The 22,090-nt window shown below is 32.4% G+C and overlaps 1 long non-coding RNA gene across 1 annotated transcript; it reads left to right on the top strand.

Moving 5' to 3' along the window:
- Window positions 1–6,051: 6,051 nt before the first annotated feature.
- Window positions 6,052–7,660, top strand: LOC131072392 (uncharacterized). Its single transcript, XR_009112687.1, has 3 exons — window positions 6,052–6,237; window positions 6,408–6,585; window positions 7,018–7,660. It is a non-coding gene; the product is annotated as an uncharacterized LOC131072392 (long non-coding RNA).
- Window positions 7,661–22,090: the final 14,430 nt, after the last annotated feature.

The raw sequence follows: 22,090 nt of genomic DNA, 5'->3' as shown, positions 1-22,090 counted from the left end.
AAGTATCCATACTCCGTCCATTATTCAATAAATAAATCAATACATGCACTTACAAAGTTACAATGAATATTTATAAAATGTCAAGCCTCTTAAATGCATCCTCCATGTTTCCAAGCATGATCCACATATCCCATGCTATGATTCACATATGCACTCTTAAAAAAGACTCAATAATATGACAACCCACTCACTTAGACAACATTAACCACTAAACATGGCTTGCCTATATAGGCTCAAGCTCACACACATACAACTATGTGGTAAGATAGAACCACATGTCTCAAAACCATGAGAACACAAAAGAATTGACCCCTCATTAATATTTGGTACTATGTTTTTATTGTATTAAGTATCTTATCTCAAATATTAAATAAAAATACTATGTCTCCGACACATAAAATATTTAACACAGTGTAACAACACAACTTACAAGTGGTACTTGATAATCACCTAGTGTGGCCTAACCACATCTCCTAGATGTACTAGAACTAAATAATTATTTAATTACAACATTATAATAAATGAATTTTATGCACGATGTACAACACCTTATCCTAATAGAAATGCTAGCAAAGGTTTTATATTGATGAAAATATTTAGCATTTTGGAGGGTTTTAAAAATTTATAAAACTTAGATGGATTTCAACATAGTTCAAAATGCCAACAAGATTAGAACATAAGTTATATAAATAAAGTCATTATTTTGCTAAGGCAAAATGGGGCATTTGTGTAAGGCATGATAATTATGGTCATAACTATATAGCCTGAAGGATAAAGCATTGGTCCTTGTTTGAGATTCTAGATTCATTCTACATCGTTGAGGTCCTTCTTCTTGATAAGAGCCAAGTGTTATCCATGTTTTCAACATTGAAAATTGTGATCATTTCACTAGTAGTCATGTTACAAGGTTTTTCTACCTATTCATCACACCTTTTCTCTTTTTACAAGTTGTTTTGATGTAGTGTAAATTTTCTTGGGTTGAGCCTACCACCCCACGTTTTTTAGTATATTAAGTCAAAGCATCAAAATATTTTATTTTTTAAATTTAGTCAAATTTGATTTTCAAGTGAAGTTCCTTTCTATTCTATTTTAGTCAAATGACTTGTCTTGCAAATACTAATTGAATCTCTTCCAAGTCTCTAAGGCCTTTGAATCAGTGAAACCAAAGATATTGGGAAAAACTTAGACATCTACAAAGCTTCTTGGAATCTCAATGGATCCTAGTAAGTTCCTTGGAACCATTTCAATACTAAAAGTAATCATTTGGAACAATAGTTCTCAAAATATTTCATTGGGCATAAATGCTATCATTTTATAAATATTTTGCTAAATAAGTTAGTATCAATAATTCCTTCAAAAAAGAAAGAAATTCTTAGAACAATAGAAGTTGTCAAAGGCACAAGATTCATTGAAATAGTCAAAGCCTATAAGATATTTGTCTTGATCATTAAAGGACTTTACAATAATTTAACTTAAAATATGGTTCCTAGCATCCTATATTTTATGAATTCGTTCATTGTAAGAACCAAGTCAAAGATCATTCATATCACCTCAAAGAAATTGGAACATTCATTTTGACAAAAAAGATATTGGAACCCCATTTTTTCTCAAAGTAATCAAATTATTGTTCCTTAAGAGCATATGGGTGAATGTGGAGCTTCTAGGTATGTATGTACTTAGTTGAAATGATAGTACTCAACATGACATTGATTTTTCAAAGGCTCAAAAAGAGTGAAAAACAAATAAAAATATCATAAGACAAAATTTAAAATATTTCTCACAATCTTGGAGGAGTATTTCAATTATTAAGAGCATATTTAAAGTTAGGAAAAGATATAAATGAAGGCTAAAGTTTCCATCTTAATTGTAAATATCAATTGTTATTATTATACAATCATGTGACCTTAATATGTTTTGCTACATCCACTTTAATTATTGCATCTCACATTCACTTGGTCTACACTAATTTTATTGAAAAATATTCATTATCATTAAACACAATCTATATATGTTTCCTAGCAATTACTCATAAAAACAACTAACTACATTACTTTGTATATTTAGGTAGCCACTTATAAACTCTAGTGCATCTCCAAAAATCCTCATCCTATACATTTTTTATTGATAAATCTCATAACTAAGTTGAGTCCATTGAATGAAATATATCCAAAATTGCTACCAATTATTTAAGGTTAAGCTTTTTTTGCAACTTAAGTCACTAAAGCTAGCTAGCATCCATAGCTCAAGATACATCCTTGATTGTCAAATCAATGAAGATGAGATATAACTACCAATGGGTATTACCAGTAGATGTTCATCCCTGAAATTTATGTACCAAAGGGTGGTGACTCATTGCTAAGACACATAAACATAAATGATTTGTGGTGTTAAATGTAAAGTGATAAAAGAACTATGATTGCTTAGAGTATTTTTTAGAGTAAATTATCCCATGTTACTAGCATCTGTATTATGAAGTAATGCATTGATTCGGTAATTGCTTGTGCAAAATAACACAATTAGGAGAAAAGAGAAATTAGGACTATTATAGATAAAGTGGTTGCAAAGTTAAATATATAGTTCTAAAACATCACTTTTAGGCTTACACAAAAAGACACTAAAAATAGGAGAGTCATATATGAGGAACTCATGGATGAATGCATTATAGTGATAGCCAAATCATATGAGACAAAAGAGGAAAGGGTAATCAAAACTACCAAGGAATTTATAAAGGTCAAATTCTAATGAACACCTATCCAACATGATTACTCTCTTAAACAAGGTCACAAGTCATAATGAAACTAACATTCCACTACTGGATGTGTTTGCTTATTATTATTTTTTGTCAAACTGAATAGTTCAGTCACTAGGAAGAAATTATAAGTGACAATATCCATAATAGATTGGTCAATCTTGATCAAATCCAAAGTTTCTATATGATCTCATCTATATTTTATGAAATTTAACAAGAAAAAATGCATGACTTGCTCGGGATCCCATGTTCGTTTGATGAAACAATCCAAGGCTATGACTATTACCCTTAATTACTATTAGAGGAGAGCAACAAAGAATTTAGAAGTGTGACTAATGCATTCACTATGCTAATTGTGAGGGAGTTGAATGTAGACATTGCTGTTAGAATATTTGTTGAAGAAATTGCCTTTATCATATGAATCATGGAGGCTATTTTATTTAATTCCTCATAATTACTTATATTCATAAATTGGTGGTTTTTAAGGAACTACATACAAGAGTCATATGTTTGTAATGAAAAACTATCCAATTTAAGTGTGCAAGCACATATTGAAAATCAACAAGAAATGTAAAGAGAAGAAGATAGATAGGTCTTGTTCCCAATTGGTCTTAGCTACTACTTTTGTAAATATTATTTAGATGCACAATATATTGAAAGAACTCTCAACAAATAAAAAATATCAATCTCAAGTTTGGCTAACAATATTGTTGCATTCCACATATAGAAGGCTATTAGGATGATTGTGAGTGAAAATGAAGTTAGATTAAGAGATTGGATGATATTGGCTCTATATAAGTTGAATAATTCAAAATGGATAGCTCAAGGAATTATGGCTGATATAATAGACCTAATTGATCTTACTTAAAAAAATCCAAATGCTATCAGTATTTCTAATTAATTGGGTTGATAGGGAGATGCCAAGTATCCTAGAAAGAAGTGTGTATGTGTCATAAAGATCAAATGCCTTGTTCAATAAAAGCGTTATTAAATATACATGGTATAAATTCCAATAAATATGGATCATCACAAATTTTAAAATAAATAGAGATCCACTTAGTTTCATAGTTTGTTGTATTTTATACAACTAAAGTGAAGGGTATTTTATTAGATGGTGAAGGCGATGATGGTCCTAATAAGAGGAAAATTCCCAAAGACTCTTGAGGTGGTGATACTATTATTAGAAGAAAATTAGAAATAAAGAAGCCTTAATATCCAATATTTTAATCAAATAGGTCCATTTCTCTCCCAAATGTTGACCTCTCTTTATAAGGTGAAAATATCATCTAAGAAACCCTTGCACATGATCTAAAATTTGCTTCAAAACTCCTCAAAGATTCCTCGCATTCTAGCTCCTCTACCCATTCCACCACAACCATAAGCTTATACTTATGTGTCATCTCCTGCACCTCCTTCACAAATTTGTATTTTAACTCCAAGACAACCTAATACTATGAAAGATTCTAATTTGTATCAAGATAAACACACTACTCTTGATTCTCATATGATTATTTCTAGTGGCATGGGCTATTCTCCACATGAATGAATGAATGAATTTTTTTAATAACGTCCACGAGGCCAAACAACCTATGGGACCCACATATAGCTAGCAAAGAAGGCATGCAAAGCCCAAACAAATCCAAACTGTTAAACCTCTTTCTCCTTCTCCTTCTGCATCTTGGATCTTCTGTTGTGTAGCTTGATTAGAAAATATGCAACTTTTGGTATCTTTTCTTCGTCAAATAAACTACTTAAGGTGTTCACATTTAGTGTCTCAACATACTTACTTCAGATGTCACTATAGGCTAGGCACTCCATGATGTAATGACATTCAGTCTCCACCACCCCTTGCGTACAATATCTACACCTTCTATCTGAATCCCATTCCTCTTTGGGTATCGTCCATCTCCCAGTTTCACATCTAAGTTTATGTGAGTTGGTCCTTATTTGAGCAATTAACATTTTTTCCTTCCACTTTATGTCCTTTCTTATGCAGTTATTTTGTGTATGGTCATGTGTAGGATTGAAGTGTTTGATATAGTGTTCTTTTTTCCTCCCCAACTGACCTGCCCACATGTTTTCTTTGAATTTTTCTTGTACATATTTTTTATTTCTCCAATGTTATGCGGGAAGTCTTGCAGGTTAATACTCCATTTATTCATCCATTTAATGTTTTGTTTCATCCATGTGCTCTTCCTTCTGTCTAATTTCTCCCCTGCTGCCATTTTTGGCCAGGGATGTATCTCCATGTTTTCTAACCTCCTTAAGTAGCTTAGCAATCAGAACATAGCTAATGCCTCAATAGGGAAAACCCCCGCCTCCGCTAGGACAATCTCATATGGGATAGATGATTTAATCTTGAGACTGGTCATAATTAAATGCTTTTGTAATCTCTCTATTTGCCTCCATTTCCTTGTTGAAGTGTTGCTGCCCCATACCTCACATCCGTACAATACTATCGGAACCACAAGAAGCCCAAAAAGAGTTTTCTTAGTTTTCCAATCCCATAGTTCTGCTCTTCTGCGTCTATTTTGGAGTGAATATAAGGCTTTCCATCCTCCTTGGATCCTTTTTGTTCTACATGTTTCCCAGCTGATTTTATTGTGGAAATCTAGGCCAAGGTACTTATATTCATTGACCACTTGTAAGGTGTTTCCCTCAAAGACAAATTTTCTATGGACCTTCTTTCTTTTTAGGGTAAAGATCATGACCTTGGTTTTGCTAGTGTTCACCTGCATCCCTGCCTCTTGGCAAAATTGTTCTATAGCCTTCAAGTGTTCTTTCAAATCTTGTGATGTTTTTGCCATTAAAACAAGGTCATTAGCATATAAAATCAGCTTGATTACATAGTTGGTCAGATGAACACCCCCACCCCCAAACTTGTCTATCTATTCCTCTAGCTTGTCAATGTATAGCCCAAATAGGGTAGGAGATAATGGGGAGCCCTGTTTGACCCCAATGTCACTTCTAAAACATTCTAATAGTCCATGTTTTGTTCGTAACTTCGCCCAAACTTGGTCATACAATCTATGAACAACATCTCTATATTGTTTTGTTCGTAACTTAGCCCAAACTTGGTCATACAATCTATGAAAAACAACTCTATATTGTACATAAAAAGACATGCATCCCATGCATAATAATATGTCATACCGGAATCAAATGAAGGATTAAGTGGAGGGCAACATACATTTCAACTCATGTTTAGCTTGTGACGTTAATTTTAAAAATCACTTTCCCGCCCATCATACTCTCCTTCCCAACATGATTTTAAATCTCTATCCCACCTAGCATATTTTTAATTTTCTGTTACTGTTGGTTCTGATTTGAGGAACAACAATCCAAAATGTGGCAAAATGGATCAGTTGATCGTTGTTGTTGATGATCCAGAAGGCAAATGATGTTGATTCTTTAGAAAAAATAGCATGGAAGTAGCTTTGTAAGCTGAGTAAAGGAGGGATTGCAAAATGGTGGTCACTAAGAAAACTGTATGTATGCTCATTTGTCGCTGATCTTCGTAGGATTCCTGAGTTTTTTTCTGGGTTATCATTTGTGTTTTTATGGAGTTTAATGGAGGACTGATGGTATTTTTTGTTTTCTTATTTTTGGCTTGCGATGAGTTCTTAGCATGGGGATTAATGGTGATGGGTTGTTGCAGAAAAAGGCTCACGAGAGCATCAACAACAGGTGGCTCTTGTGATGAAAAGTGGAAAATATACGCATGCTCCATTTTGTATTGCAGGTGTTGTTTTGGAGGATTGACTAACAGTTTGACAAGTGCTTTGATGGGGAGTTAAGATCATTGACAGTGATACTACTATGCTTTTTTCAAATTGGTAGCCATTTTTATTTAAATGCTTTCTACTTATTGTCCCAAAAAGCTACAACTCTAGAAATTTGCTAGGCATTCTATTTTTTTAAGTGAATCTATTTTGTTGTTCATTCATTATATCATTTTAAAATTTGAGCACACACCATCTCTCAAGTATTCTCAGATCAATACTCCTCTATCAAATTCACAACTGGTGTTGTAAGAATCTCTGATTTTTGAGGTAGATAGCACAGGCTTCAATGACTTTGATTAAGTTAAATGTGTTTGGAGTCTTCTAATGCTTCAAATAGCCTTTGAGGTTACTAGTTCATCTTAAGTTGTATTTTAGTAAGTAGGTCTAGATAAACTTGATGTGGATCTCATTTTTAAAAGAGTGTACATTTCTTTTTGTGTTTAGATCATAAGGGTTTGATTTTGGGCTTTTGGGTTTTTGCAGAGAAGATGGGGAATGCTTTGCTATGATGTGTATAGTGCAGTCATGGAGATCCAACAATAAAAGTGATGAAAATGGATGGGAAGATTTTGAAGTATGAAGGCCCAATATATACAAAGGAGATTCAATGCAACTACCCAAATGATGCCATCTTCCATTCTGATTCATTCATCGTTTTGGAGGGCATTGCAGGCGTTTGGGGGGTAATACGGAGTTAAGGGTAGGGGAGCTATATTATTTGATCTCTCATCCTCCTACAAATTCCCATGAGTTTTTGGATAGTAGCTCCTCTAAGACTCAGAATTAGACCCACCATAAGAGATGCCTTCCTCGATCTTTGTCTGCTTTAAGAGATAAGAAGCCTTCCATACAAATCATTCCTTCTCCATCACAAGATGGGGTGGTGAGATTAAAGATAATGATATCTTAGAAATAGCTTACTACTCTTATGTCTGAAAGCACAAATGCCATGAATATGGTGGAGAGTATCGTCACCCCACTTTTGATAGAAATAGAAGCAGGCAACCCACCAAAGACTTCTTATTTTTCTTCTCCTGTTGTGGCTATAAGTGGAGGTGGGGGTTATTCATGGAAGCCTGAACTGGAGACCATTCTCGAAATCAAAGTCACCTTGTATGTTTTCCACCAAAACCAACTTTGAAATCAATTTTTTTCTAAGGAAATGTCCATAGATTTGAATCATTTTTATTATTATTTTATTAAAATATACTGATTTATTTTTCAAATATGAAAAATCACCATCATTTAATATTTGCAATTATGAAAATTGTCAACATGAAATCATCACCAATGCTAAAATTTGATGGCTATATGATTATTTTTAGAGATTTTTATAATAAAATACAATCAAAACTTTAAGAGAATTGGAATTCATAAAGAGAGATTTTGCATAAATTGTCATAGAATCATAGTTGAATTTTTCATTTACTTTAAAATATATGTATTAGATAAGATATTTTTTAATATTTGAAGGACAACTTTGAATAGATAACTATCATAAATTTTTTTTTTGAAAAAACATGATCAATAGTCAAATCTAAATTGCGATCTTCATCATTTAACAATTCTCAATATAACAATTATTAATAGGTTACTAAAATGATTATATTTCATAAGTATCAATTTGAATAGACAAAGATTGTAATTTTTACTTTTATGCTTTGTATTCGAATTAAATATTAAAAAAACTAATTTAAATATCTTTTATTAAAAATAACATTCTAATTATATAATAATAATTTAAAAAAAAAAATCCATTAGCAAGTTACAAGTTCTTGAGAATTTCACTAAAATTTGATTTGTACAACAATAGACGGATGAAATAAGGTATATGTCCAAATTAATATCTTAACATGTGTAATTGAGTATTAATATGTAACATGTTGGAGCATAATTGTAAGGTTATGATATGGGGGGTAACACATGGTGCAAAACACATGGGGGAAAACACGCGGTGCAAAACACATGGGGGGAAACACACGATGCAAATGGTGCAAAACAGATGGGTGAAAACACGTGGTGCAAAACACATGGGGGGAAACACATAGTGCAAAACATATGGGGAAAACACGCAGCGCAAAACACACAGTGCAAAACACATGGTGTTTTGTCGAATGTTATGCTGTGATGAAACACAAGATGAGTAGAGGGGGGTGGAAATCTATGATATAGCACCTCTATATCTCTCTCCTCTCTAATTCTTTAATCTTTGCCTCCTTACCCCTCTTTCTCTCTTTGTGAACTTATCTCTCTTATTTTCTTCTCTCCCCCTCACCTATCTACCTCTTCCCTCTCTAAGTTTGTCAGTCACTCCTTTCCCACCTCTCCTTCTCTCCTTAGCTCTCTCTTTCTCTTTATTCTTCCCTCTCTACTCTTCTTTCTCCCTCCTCTCTCTAGGTCATCACCTCTCCCTTGTATAGGATTTAGATAATAGGTCAAGTAGGATATAAGGTTTAGGGTATAGGGTACAAGATTGATGGTACACAGTTTAGGGTGCATAGGGTTGAGAGCACTAGTCCTAACAACAATGGTTTTTTTTAATTCAATATTTCTACATTGTGTAAGAAAATTTAATTTGATGTTGAAAATATAACTTATAATGGAATTTTTATAGTCAAAATTTAGAAATGTATTTTAAAATTTAAATATTAATAAATGAAATGTGTTTAATATATATATATATAAACTATTTTTCAATAATAGATTTTGGAAGAAGACAAATACATTGAAACTAAGCTAACAATGTAAGGAATATTATAGTTACTTAGAGTTAAATAAATCAAGGTCTCCAACATCAATCATTTTTATTTTTTTATATTGAATTAAAATAGAATTACAAAAAATAGCAGCTCTAGTGTTGTAGCTCAAACAGAAATACATTAAACTATGACTAATATTATCTTTACAATGTGCCAAAAATATTTTTGCATAATCAAATAAAGATTGTTTCAACTCATGTTAAAGTGGTGTAGTTAGTATTATTTATTTATTTATTAAACTATAGCAATAAAATATTTCAATAATTAGGTTAGTTAAATAGTAGCATGTCATCCTTTTTTCTTACCCACGATAATAGTGAAACAACTCTAGATTGTCCATTTAGTCATTATTGCTAATCCTCTCCTTATTTTATCAATCATCACATTTTTTACACAAATATTAGGGTAAGATGGGCCCTTTATAAAATATTTAGGTTTGAAACCTTCACAACATGCCCTTAATAGATATTTTAGCCTCTCAATGTTGAGAAAAAAAGTCTTCATATCCATTTTATTAGTATTTTAATTTTTTTTTAATGAACATCACACTATCAAGCCTAATTAGATTTATATGTATAAAGGAATCAAATTTATGACTAATAACATTTCTTTCTTTTAAAAAACCATCATTTTTCTAAAGACTTGTTTTAACTTATTTTTCCTATATATGCATTAGAGGTAAGCTAACCATATAGATGAATTTACTATCAATAATATTTATTCCTTCGTAGATTTTAGTTGATTTTCATCAATCAATTATATTATTTTTATATGAATATTCTCATTCTTTTTTATTTTATGTGTCTTTATAGGATTGGGAATCACATACGTTACTCATTATTTTTATCCAAGTATAATTAAAATGATGATGTTTGTCTTTTATTTTTATCTTTTGATAAATTTATTAATATTTTATTGTATTATTTTGGATGTTTTATTCAACATAGTGAATTAGATATTTTTTTCTATCATAAGTTCAATTGATGAAGCTATTAATAAGTAGATGTTTTAGTTTTCTATTATATATCTTCACAATATTTAACATCCTAGCTATTGATGATGAGAGAGGTTCATAGATCTATATATTTTAACATTACACAAATCTTTATAATTGTAAGATGTACCTATTATTATAATTGTAAGATGTACCTATTATTAAGGAGTCTCTCTTATTATAATAAGTTTAAGTGTACAACTAAATTAGTAGAAAAAGAAAAGTTCTTGGATGGTTGAACCTACAAAAAATGTGCTACTACTTTTTAGAACTTCTTGGATATATGATTTACAATTCAAAATACACTTTCTTTGGGGTGTGTATACCTTTGTTACTTGAAGAGGAAGGTAGTGATATCAAACTAATCATTTCGTATATGTTTTACACAAAAGTGTATTACACATTATTTTTTACACAAAAGTGTATTACACATTATTTTTTACACAAAAGTGTATTACACATTATTTTTTACACAAAAGTGTATTACAAATTATATTTTGTAACCAAAAAAAGATTAGTTCATGGTTGACAGACCCGTGTGGTGTTAGAAATTGTAATCGTTTTAAATTTCAGACTCATTTTAGGGCCCTTTCTTTAGTGTGCCTCATTTCACTTCAATTTCGAGGTCTTTCCCTATTTTTAATTGAATGATTATAAGTATAATCTATTTATTTTAATTCCATTTAGGCCCTTCCCTATTTCAAATTTAAATTAGCTTTTTGACACATTTTACTATCACATCCCTACATTAACATAAAATGAGGAATGGACTTTTTTTGGGGTGGACATACCTTTGTTACTTGAATAAGAAGGTTTTGGAACATAACATGACATGTGTTTTGAAATACATTATGTTTTACACAAAAATGTATTGCACGTTTTTTTTTAATCCTTAGTCTATTAATCCTTTTGAGCCTCCCTCTCTTTCCCTCTTTCACTTGGGCTCTCTCTTTTGTTGGAATCAATGAACAATGAGAGGGGGGGTGAATCAGTGTTCTGCAATTTGCAAACTTATTATACTAATTCTTAAACCCTCAGATGCATAAGAGAGAAAGAAAAGTGTAGAAGCATAAAGGAACCAACCATGCAACCATAACACCAATATTTTTACATGGAAACACAAAAGGGAAAAACCACGGTGGGATTTGAACCCATAATATTATTATACTATGGCCAGTAGAAAAATAATATTTGTATATGTTAGACTTTGAGTATATAAAAAATAAATTGAGAATCATGGAACAAGGATGAATATAGAAAATTAATAATTTTCTATCATACTTTGTTGCTAGAAAATATAAAGGAAAAGTCATTTTCACCACCTCTCCCTTTAGGTAATAGAGGGGTGTGCACTTGAACAAAATTGTGCACATAGATGTATAATCAAGGTATATGCACCTCATATGAGGACTTTTAGGACAATTATAATCTTCATTATTATTATTTATTGTTGTCAAAATAAGACTTTCCAAGAATCCACGCCATCACCTATGTCTAGAATTCAAAATAATTTCCTTAATACTAAACTTCTATTGTTCATTTCATTAATTCACCGAAACAATTATTATTTTCCAGTCTTATGCAAAAGTCTCATTTTACTATATTTTGAAATCTGAGCTCAATGTGGGGATAAACACATTGTCTTATCTCCTTTGTTTCCTTTGCTGATAAACACAATGTCTTTAAAGTGACGCTAAACATGGTGTCATTACTCTAGAGATAAACATGACATCTTTAGTGTGAAGATAAACACAACATCTTTACAGTGTCCATAAACACAATGTTTATATCCTAATGACTTGATAGCAATTGGAAATGAAAGTAAAGTATCAGGGAAAATATTTCATTTTTTTACTATGGCGGTAAACACTTTGTGTTGTTTGCACCTCTCATCATCGTTTCATAGCAACCTTGGTCAATATAGTTCGTTGACCCATGAAACAATGATAACTCACTCTTCCATCTTTGTTGTATCGATAAACACTTTGTGTTGTCTGCATCTCTTGTTGTCATTTTGCAGGAATCTTGGTCAATGTGATTGATTGACCTACGAAATAGAGATAACTCTCTCTTCTCCTGCTTCACTATGGTGATAAACACTTTGTGTTGTCTGCATCTCTTATCTCCATTTCATAGGAATCTTGGTCAACGCGGTTGATTGACCCGTGAAACAACAATAACTCTTTTTTCCTTCATCTACACTGTGGCGATAAACACTTTGTGTTGTCTACATCTCTTATCGCGGTTTCTCAACAACATTGGCCAACACAATTTGTTGACCCATGAAACAACGATAATTCTCTTATCTCTATCTTTATTATGACAATAAACATGGTGTGTTTTCCTTTGCTTCCTATGGCAATAAAAATAGTGACTATTGTGGCGATAAAAAAATGACTTTATTGTGGCAATAAATACGATGTTTGTAACCTGATGACTTGAGCACTTAAAGGGATGGATTACAATATCTATTATCATTGTATGTTAATGTCTTTGTTAAAGTCCTACCTTTGCATCATACTTCATTGAAAACCAATCACAAATGCGTCATGACAAACTTTTTACAAAGATTGGAGTTTTGTAATAGGATGTGGGCATCCTTCAAATCAAAATGGAAAGATGATTTTTCAGAAACAGTAATAAAAATCAATGGACCAACATAATCAAATCAACACTACATTACATGATTATTATAGATATCTTAAATAATGTATGAGATAATATGAAATAAAATTAGGAACACACTTTTTTGTTGGGTGATCATACCTTTATTATCTAAAGGGAAAGGTTGTGAACAAATAGAATTGGTTTATAAATATTTATTAGCAACAAAGAGGAGGAAAAATGAGAGTGGGGGGGGGGGGGGGTGAATCAGTTTCCACCAGATCTACTAGCCTAACTATAAAATAGATCTGATAAACTGCAACAATGATAAAGATAAGAAAATTTATAACACAACACACAACACCAAGATTTTGACATGGAAAACTCGGTTAAGGGAAAAACCACGGTGGGAACCTACCCACAGTAAGATGATACTCTGCAGTAGTATGTAGAATATTACAATGGGGAATGCACATGCATTCATGCACACTGCCTAGAGCTCATTTCTCAAAAGATAATGGCCCGAAAGGCTACAACCCTCAGGGAAGTCTCACTGACTTACAATAACATTCAGAATACAATCCGGAAGAAATGAACTGAAATAATAGAATCTCCAAATGCTTGATTACAATTCCGGTTAAGCATAATTATCTGCTCAACAACACCAATCTCTCCTCAATCACAACACTGAAAGATGAATCACTTGATCACACATACACCACTCTCTGATAATGCAGACACAACACCTACACCTAAATTACATGACAATATCACCAATATATATAAAAATATATAAATCATCAACCTTGATAACAAGGTCGTCTAAACCCTCAACTCACAATTACGAAATTACATCACACGATACAAAGATAGACCACCAGACCGATATAATGATTTATATGACATAACATGGACCTAATTAAAATTCTTAAACGCTCAACTCCACTAGAAATCACACCAAGATCAACCACAACATGCTACACCACCAGAGATACCGCATAACACAAAAATCATCACCAGTTCATAGAAACCACCAAAAAATCGCACAATGATCAATCCAGATCATTAGAACAAATAGGACATGACTAGGAAACACCATCAATCATGTTAGAATAATTAGGAACAACTGCACCAACACCACTTATCAAATCTTCATCTGTCAACGTCTGAAAGCTAAAAAACACAACTAATCAGCAACTGTCACGAAGAAAGATAACTTGCGGAGAACAAAATCATAATCCATTTGAAATTAAGATAAACAAGACCATCTAAAATAATATCCCAAAATATCATCACAAGATCTGATCACACCGGAATATACTGGAGGAAATATTAAACTCTGCAAAACAGTGATTAGCAAAACCAGAGCAATTCATAGGAATATGTTGACATCAATGATAAGAACATATCCTAGCAGCAACAATGACCAACAATCTCCAACAATATCATCATAAAGTTTCTCACTTAGATCAAATTATGAATCAAATTTTTATTTAAGAAAAAAGATGTAGTGTATGAGTACAAACAATATAGCATTATAATTCCTCACACTTAGTCAAATTTCAGTAATCTATATCTCTATTTCACTCTATTTGTCTCCCTCGATCTCTAGACCTATGTCTCTTCATGTCACTCTCCCCCATCTTTCTATATCATTCTCTCCTCTCTCCCCAATACCTAAACCTATGTCTCTCACCCTTCTACTTTGTATCTCCCCTCTCTTCTCTACCTATCTCACACACATGCTCTGCTCTCTATCTCACTTCTCTCCCCCTCCCCACTTCTCTCTCTCTCTGTTTCCCTCTATTTATCTCTATCTCCTATATCCCTCTTCCTACTTATCTCCCTTAACTCCCTTCATTTACTTCTGTACATATCCCCCCCCTCTCTCTCTCACACACCCTCACATGCTTCCTCTCTACTTATTTCATTCTCATCCTTTCCCTCTTTACTAAACCTCTATCTCCTTTCTACCTCTCTCTACATACCTCTATATCAGGCTCCCTCCCTACCTCTATTTGTCTACATAAATATCCCTCTCTTTTTCTATTTATCTCACTCTCTTTGTATTCCCCAAGATTTATACCTATCTATTTCCCCCCCTCTCATCTTTATCTATGTGTGTGTGTGTGTGTGTGTGTGTGTGTGTGTGTGGATGGAGAGAGAGAGAGAGAGAGAGAGAGAGGAGAGAGAGAGAGAGAGAGAGAGAGAGAGAGAGAGAGGAGAGAGATGAGAGAGAGAGAGAGAGAGAGAGAGAGAGAGAGAGAGAGGAGAGAGAGAGAGAGAGAGAGAGAGAGAGAGAGAGAGAGAGAGAGAGAGAGAGAGAATAGTATGAAGGGAATGAGGTAGAGATGTTAGGGGAGTTAAAAGTAGAGAGGAATGAAAAGAGATGGGAGATAAAAAGTGTGAGATAAAGAAAAATAGAGAGGGGATGAGGTAGCAATAGAGAGAGAGGTGCATGGCAAGATTTATGTATATGTAGGGAGGGAGGGATGTAGAGGTATGTGGATAGATGGAGAGGGGAGATAGGGAAGTAGAGACAAAAAATGAGAGGGTGGGACAAATAGAAAGGGAGAGAAGGGAGGGAGAGGTATGTATAGAAGTAGAGATAGGAGGTGAGAGGGGATATATGTAGGGAGACAAAGAGAAGAGATATAGGTAAGTAGAGAGAGGGGAAGGAGAAAGAGAGAGATTTGGGGAGGGGGAGAGAGAGGTCGACATAGAGAGAAGATAATGTGTGTTATGTATTTAAAGAAGAGAGGGAAGATATAAAGAAAGGTGAGAAAACATATGTTTAAATCTTGGGGAGAGAGGGAGAGAGTGAGATAGAGAGATGGGGGAGATAAGGGTAGATGGGGAGTGATAGGAAGAGAGATAATTCTATATATGGAAAGAGATAAAGAGAGGGCAATAGAGATAGAGATAAAATGATAATAAGAGCTTAATGATTATTGAAATTTGATTAAGTTTGAGAAATTATAAGATCTAGAGCTTGGGGAGAGAGGAGAGAGTGATATAGAGAGAGGTAGAGAGGGAGAAGAAGGAGAGAGGTAGGAAAATAGATAGGTCTAGATCTTAGGGGAGATAAAGAGCATAAATAAATGACCCTTGAAGATTACCAAGTGTCCTAAGTCAATTAGGGTAAATAAAAAAGGGAAGAAGAGGTAGCTTATCTAGACAACACCATTGAATATTTTCAAGTTGAGAATTTGTAAAGATGAATAAATTGAAAATAACTCAAAACTACAACTACATTTGAATATTTGATAGCTCCAACAACATTTATACCTATTACTTATACAAATATTTAAATTTTGGTATCCAAGAGTGAGGTTGATAACTTGTAGCTGATGAAATCAAAAGGATCAAACACTAGACCAGTTGGATATATAAAATAATAAATGAATCTTTGCGCAAAGAGAATTGGATTGTAAATATCATTAGAAAGATACTTAGATCAAATCATGAATAAAATCCCTCTCAAGTTCTCTCCCTCCCTCTCCACCTCTCTCTATCTCATATCTCATATCTATATTAAGGCTTAGAGTTTAGAGTTTATGAGTGATGATGTATAGTTGAGGTTTACCTTTCACTTCTTACCTACCTAATTTCCTCTCTACCTTGCCTCAATATGACCAATATCCTCAACCTTAAGTATCCCTAACCTTATACCCTATATCCTAAACCTTATATTATACGACCTATTATCTAAACCCTACACAATGGAGGGAGAGGTGATGACCTAGAGAGGGGTGGGAGAGATAAGAGGAGAGAGGGAAGAATAAAGAGAAAGAGAGAGTGAAAAAGGGAGGGAGAGGTGGGCAGGGAGTGATTGAGAGACCTAGAGAGGGAAGAGGTACAAAGGTGAGGGAGAGAGAAGAAAATAAGAGAGATAAGTTCACAAATAGAGAAAGCGGGTAAGGAGGTAGAGAGGAAACAACTAGCGAGGATAAATAATAAGAGAGGGAGAGTGAAGAAGAGAGAGGGAGGGATGCAAGGATATAGATGGGGGTAAGGAGGAAAGGGAAGGTAGAGAAAGGTGATAGATCTAGATAGGGAGAGAGAGAGGGGGTTGAGATAGATGGAGGAGGAAGTATAAAAGATAAAAAAAATAAAAAATCTTGTTATTCAAAACCCTATGTCTTAGCTAAACCAATTATTCCTATATGGGTTACATATAGCAATGATAAGTGACTCTTCCTATATGTTGGCCTTCAAGTTTATAAAAATTGAATTAAGAAGCATGCAAAAAGGCATGATTATAAAAAATTAATAATTTTCTATCATGCTTTGTTGCTAGAAAATATAAAGGAAAAGTCTCTTTCACAAACTTTCCCTTTAGGTAATAGAGGTATGTGCACATCAACAAAATTGTGCACATAGATGAATAATAGAGGTATATGCACCTCAAATTAGGACTTTTAGGACTGTTATAATATTTAGTATTATTGTTTATGTAAGTTTATTATTATATTCACATAACATTATCCATAAAAGGATAAACATATGAACAATTTCTTATATTATGCCAAGGAAAGACTATGCAAACAAAATAGATGAGTGATTTTTGTATTATGATCCATTTTTGTACTATGATGCAAGGGTTACAACATTTGACTAAATGCAAATATGATTGATGTGATGGATAGAGAGGTGCTTGTGAAGTGTTACAAATAGTTTCTATTTGAAATGCACAACTAGATAGACATAGGTAACAAAATAATCATTTGAGATATGTTTTACACAAAAGTGTATTACACATTGTGTTTTTCCTACTATTGATGTAGGAGCATATACATTGAATAATGAAAATATGAGTTCAAATGATGAAGCCTTTACAATCATCTGAATTTTCATTAAAAATATTGGCACAATCTAAGTTGTCTTACCATTCCATATCATTGCTAAATTACCAACAACTCCTTGAGATAGAGAATGAACTACCACTTTTCCCATTTCTTGAATACCTCCTGGACATGGTCTGATGTGAATTTTATTTCTTGCAAAATAATAGCATTGGCAACACTTGAATCTATTTGATTCTTAATCAATCATCTTTTGTTAGGTGCATTCAAGCCCCTAACATTCCATGATAGGAGTCTCAGTGTCCTCAAGAAGAGAAACATGCCCTTCTTGGTCTAGCATTTGTTGTTGGAGTAACCTAACTGTCTTTCCTATTTTTGAAACTTTTCTCTAGTGTAGATTGGAATTTGACACTAATTTCTACCAAGGCTGTATTTTCTTTTAGGTGGTCTCCCTCTACTTGGAGGAGATGGAAGGGTTGCCTAACATTCCACTTTGCCTATTTTTGAAATGAAGAGGATTTGAGATAGATAGAAATCAAGTTTTTTATTAAGTTTATCCTTTGCAATTTGATAAAAAAAAATGAGCATTCTTGGGGAACAATTTGATCCACTATTTCTATCATTTTTTGCTTTATCATAATCTCTTGATCTTCTAACAAAAAAGTGTCATTAAGAGCCTCCTCTTCTTGTTGTCCAACAACCAATGGATCATCCATATTTTCTTTTGGGATATGTTTCCTATCACTAGTCTTTGAATATTTGTTTAATGGTTGTCAAAGGAAACAATAGATAAATCTATTTATTTGAAACCCCTTCTAAGGCATCCTTCCCTATTGTCTAGAACATAATTTGATCTAATATTTATATCTTTTATACTGTATCATATTATCTTGATTTAAAATTAAACATATTAATTATGATTAAAAAAATTAAATATATAAATTCAAAAATAAATATACTTATTGAAAACTTCTTATTATTATTAACAATATAAAATAAATAATTAATAAATAATTAAAAAAAACTTAAACATATAACTTATTATTAAAAAAAAATCAAATATATAATTGATTATTATTCATTATATTACAAATATAACTTAAACAAACATTAAAAAAATATAATAAACAAAGAATTGTCAAAAATTAAAATAAATTATTAAAAATCAAACATTAATAAAATCTTTTAATCTTTTATCGCACTCCCACGAATCTTTTATTTTATTTTTTGACTTAAAAGTGAAATTTATAGTAGAAATTATAATTTGAAGAATTAGTTGTAAAGCAACTACAAGTTAGAAAGTGTAAAGATTGTAAACACAATTTATTGTTAAATGAAGGGAATCTTTTACTTTTTTATGAATGTTATACAAGATCTGTAAAGAGACTTTGTGCTACAAGATTCAAAGAAATAGAGGAAAAATATTAAATTTTGTGTTGCATTATTCTCTATTGGTTGTAAGTTTTTTGTATGTTCAACTTGGGGTTGTTCTTCTTGCTCTTCCTTACACACTATATATATGAAACATCATTTTCTAAAATTAAATTTAAAAATATTTTCAAAGACTTAATTATTATATTCATAATCTTGACGTAATCTTATCTTTTTGGATTCATATTCATTCCAAATTCTATATATTAAACACTAAATATATTATGTAAATTAAGTAGCTTTGTATCTTTTCTTGTTGTTGCATGTTCACTTTCTTTTTACCTTCACTTTTTCTACCTTTATTCAAGTAATTTGAAACATCTTATACAAGCTTGCCTAGGGTTTCTTCTTGTTCCCGTTTTTATCTCTTTTTCATTCCTTATTTTATTTTATACTATTAGATTAAAAATGCACTAAAAACCCCTACCATACAAGGTAGTTTGCCCTTTTAAACATCAATGAAAATTACTCATTCACTAACAATTTCTTAAACTATTATAAGCATTTGTTGCTACCCATTGGTCTAGTCCAACTAATTTAAATAAAATATCACAGTGACAAATCTTTTTACTAATAAATCCCTAAGTAACCTTTTAGGGCAAAGATGGGGTCCACCTGAATAAGCGACCCATAGGGTTACATTGAAAAAAGTTTAGTGCTCATGGTAAAAAATGCCCTAAAGCCTATAATCTATTCCAAGAAATCCCAAAGAGGGACTAAGAGACCTAGAATCTCTTTGTCATGCCCAAACTTTTGGGCAAGAACACAAACAACAATTTTTTTTTTTTTGAAACACTTAATTTACATGCAACCTATGTTTATACAATTGTGACAACTAAACAAGTTGCTCCAAATGTAATCTTAAATGATATTAAATTGGATTTTCTAAAGCGAGTGATGAATTAAAACTTAACTAGGAGCCTTAAGATTAGATATAACCCCTAGACGTAACAATCACGATAACTCTTGTTGTCAAGCAGAACAATTTAATATCATAAGGACAATAATAAATTCTCTCAAATGTCCTTTTCTTTACAGATGCGAACTATATTACTTAATTAGATCAACCTCCACTACATAGACATTAGTATAATTATTTGATTCAATAGTTAGTCCTCTAAGTAAAGGTATGTTAAGTATTCCCCAATACATAAAACTTATAACCTCTTTATTGTAACTTATTTAATCCTTATATCTTTTAATTCAATATTAACACGATTTCCATGAATTAATATTAATTATTAGAGCAAATAAATTTAAAGTGTCAAACGTCATTATAATAGTTAAATTATTAAATGAGAAGTCACACTAGGGATAAATTCATTCAAAAGATCCAGCCCATTGACTTAGTTTACAAATATATTATACCACAACAATACCCATTCACTTAAATCGATAATATTCATTAAATACCCTTCCTATACCTTTAAAATTTCCAACAAAAGTATTTGAATAACTTAATTCAAGCTGCAGTATAATATTCCTCCGAACATTAGGTATTAGATATTTAATACACAATATTTAAATTTCTTCTAGGTTTTATATCTAATCGATCAACCTTATAGAATTTCCATTAAATAACTCTTTTAATAAATTTACTCAAGGGAAGTACATTATTTCTCTAAAGATAATTAATCTCCAAAACTAATAAATATAGTCATCCAAATTTTTTATTTTTTTTAATTCAAATCAATCTTCTGTTTAAACTATTTCCTTTAATTAACTTTTCACTATATTTTCCTATATTAGGGGATAATATGATTATAAATCATTAAAGACCAACCCAAATGAATATATGGGGAAAAGCCTAAGAAAATGACATTAACCCATTTCAAACTTTTAAAAGAGTACACCCATTTCCCCCTCCTTTTTCTCTCCTCTTTTTTTTATATTTACAATAATACCCCTTTTTAACCCTAACTAGCGTTTTCTTTCTCTTACTTATATCTCCCCCTTATTTCTATCCCCCTCAAAACTTACCGTAACTTGCCCCTAACCCTGGATCGGATTAGGGTTCCACCATGGAGTAATTTTTTTATGGTGGATATTTTTTGTGTGTGTTGCAGGTTGGGACGATACCCGTGGGCAAGTTTAGTGTTCGAAGGAGAGAGCGGAGGAAGTGGAGGCGGCGACTCAAGGATGCGGCAACGTCAAAGGGAGCGGGCGGCATAGAAGGGAACGACGGCGCCAAAAGGGAGGGCGGCGCTCAGGGTTCAGGTGGCGCCGAAGGCAGACATCGCGCGTAGGGGTTGCAGGAGACGACCACGCCCGTAGACACAGGGATACCCCTGCGACTGTGGGGATGGCTACCCACAGACCATGGAGCCAAGGCTCCGTGACTGTGGGCAGCCTCCTCACAGTCGCAGGGGTAAGCCTGTGACTGTGGGCGGCTGTAGCCCCCGCACCTCGCCACAGGGCCGACCCCTTATTATTATTTTTTTTATATATATTTTTTTTAAATTTAATTTTTTTTTGTTTTGTTGTTGGCAAATAAAGAAACTAGTTAAATGCAAATGTTTATATATATATATATATATATATATATATATATATATTACATGCATACATGTATATATTCTCTTTTATATTTTTGTCAAGAAGTAATTATATAATGTATATATGTGGCAGTCTGATCAAGGGATATAACATTCACTAATTTAAAGGCTATTTATTTAAATTTGTTTAATACATTTGTTTAATCAATCTGAATTAAACTCAAATCTAAGGGCTAATTTATTTAACCTGATTAAACAAGATTTCAAATGCTTGCACCAACTTAATGAAATGATTTTCTTGGGAAAATACAGCAGCTTAGTATTTCATATTAAAACCTTTGCCTTTACTTAAATAAAAAATATATATATACATGCATTTTTATGTGGTTAAAGATACATATCCATAGCTTAGAGCATGCTAATCTCAAATAGTCAGAATAGAAATAAAACTCATTTTGTTTTATCACA

The sequence above is a fragment of the Cryptomeria japonica genome, chromosome 7, assembly GCF_030272615.1.
Source record: "Cryptomeria japonica chromosome 7, Sugi_1.0, whole genome shotgun sequence".
Lineage (NCBI taxonomy): Eukaryota > Viridiplantae > Streptophyta > Pinopsida > Cupressales > Cupressaceae > Cryptomeria > Cryptomeria japonica.
This window is presented reverse-complemented; position numbering and strand designations above follow the sequence as displayed.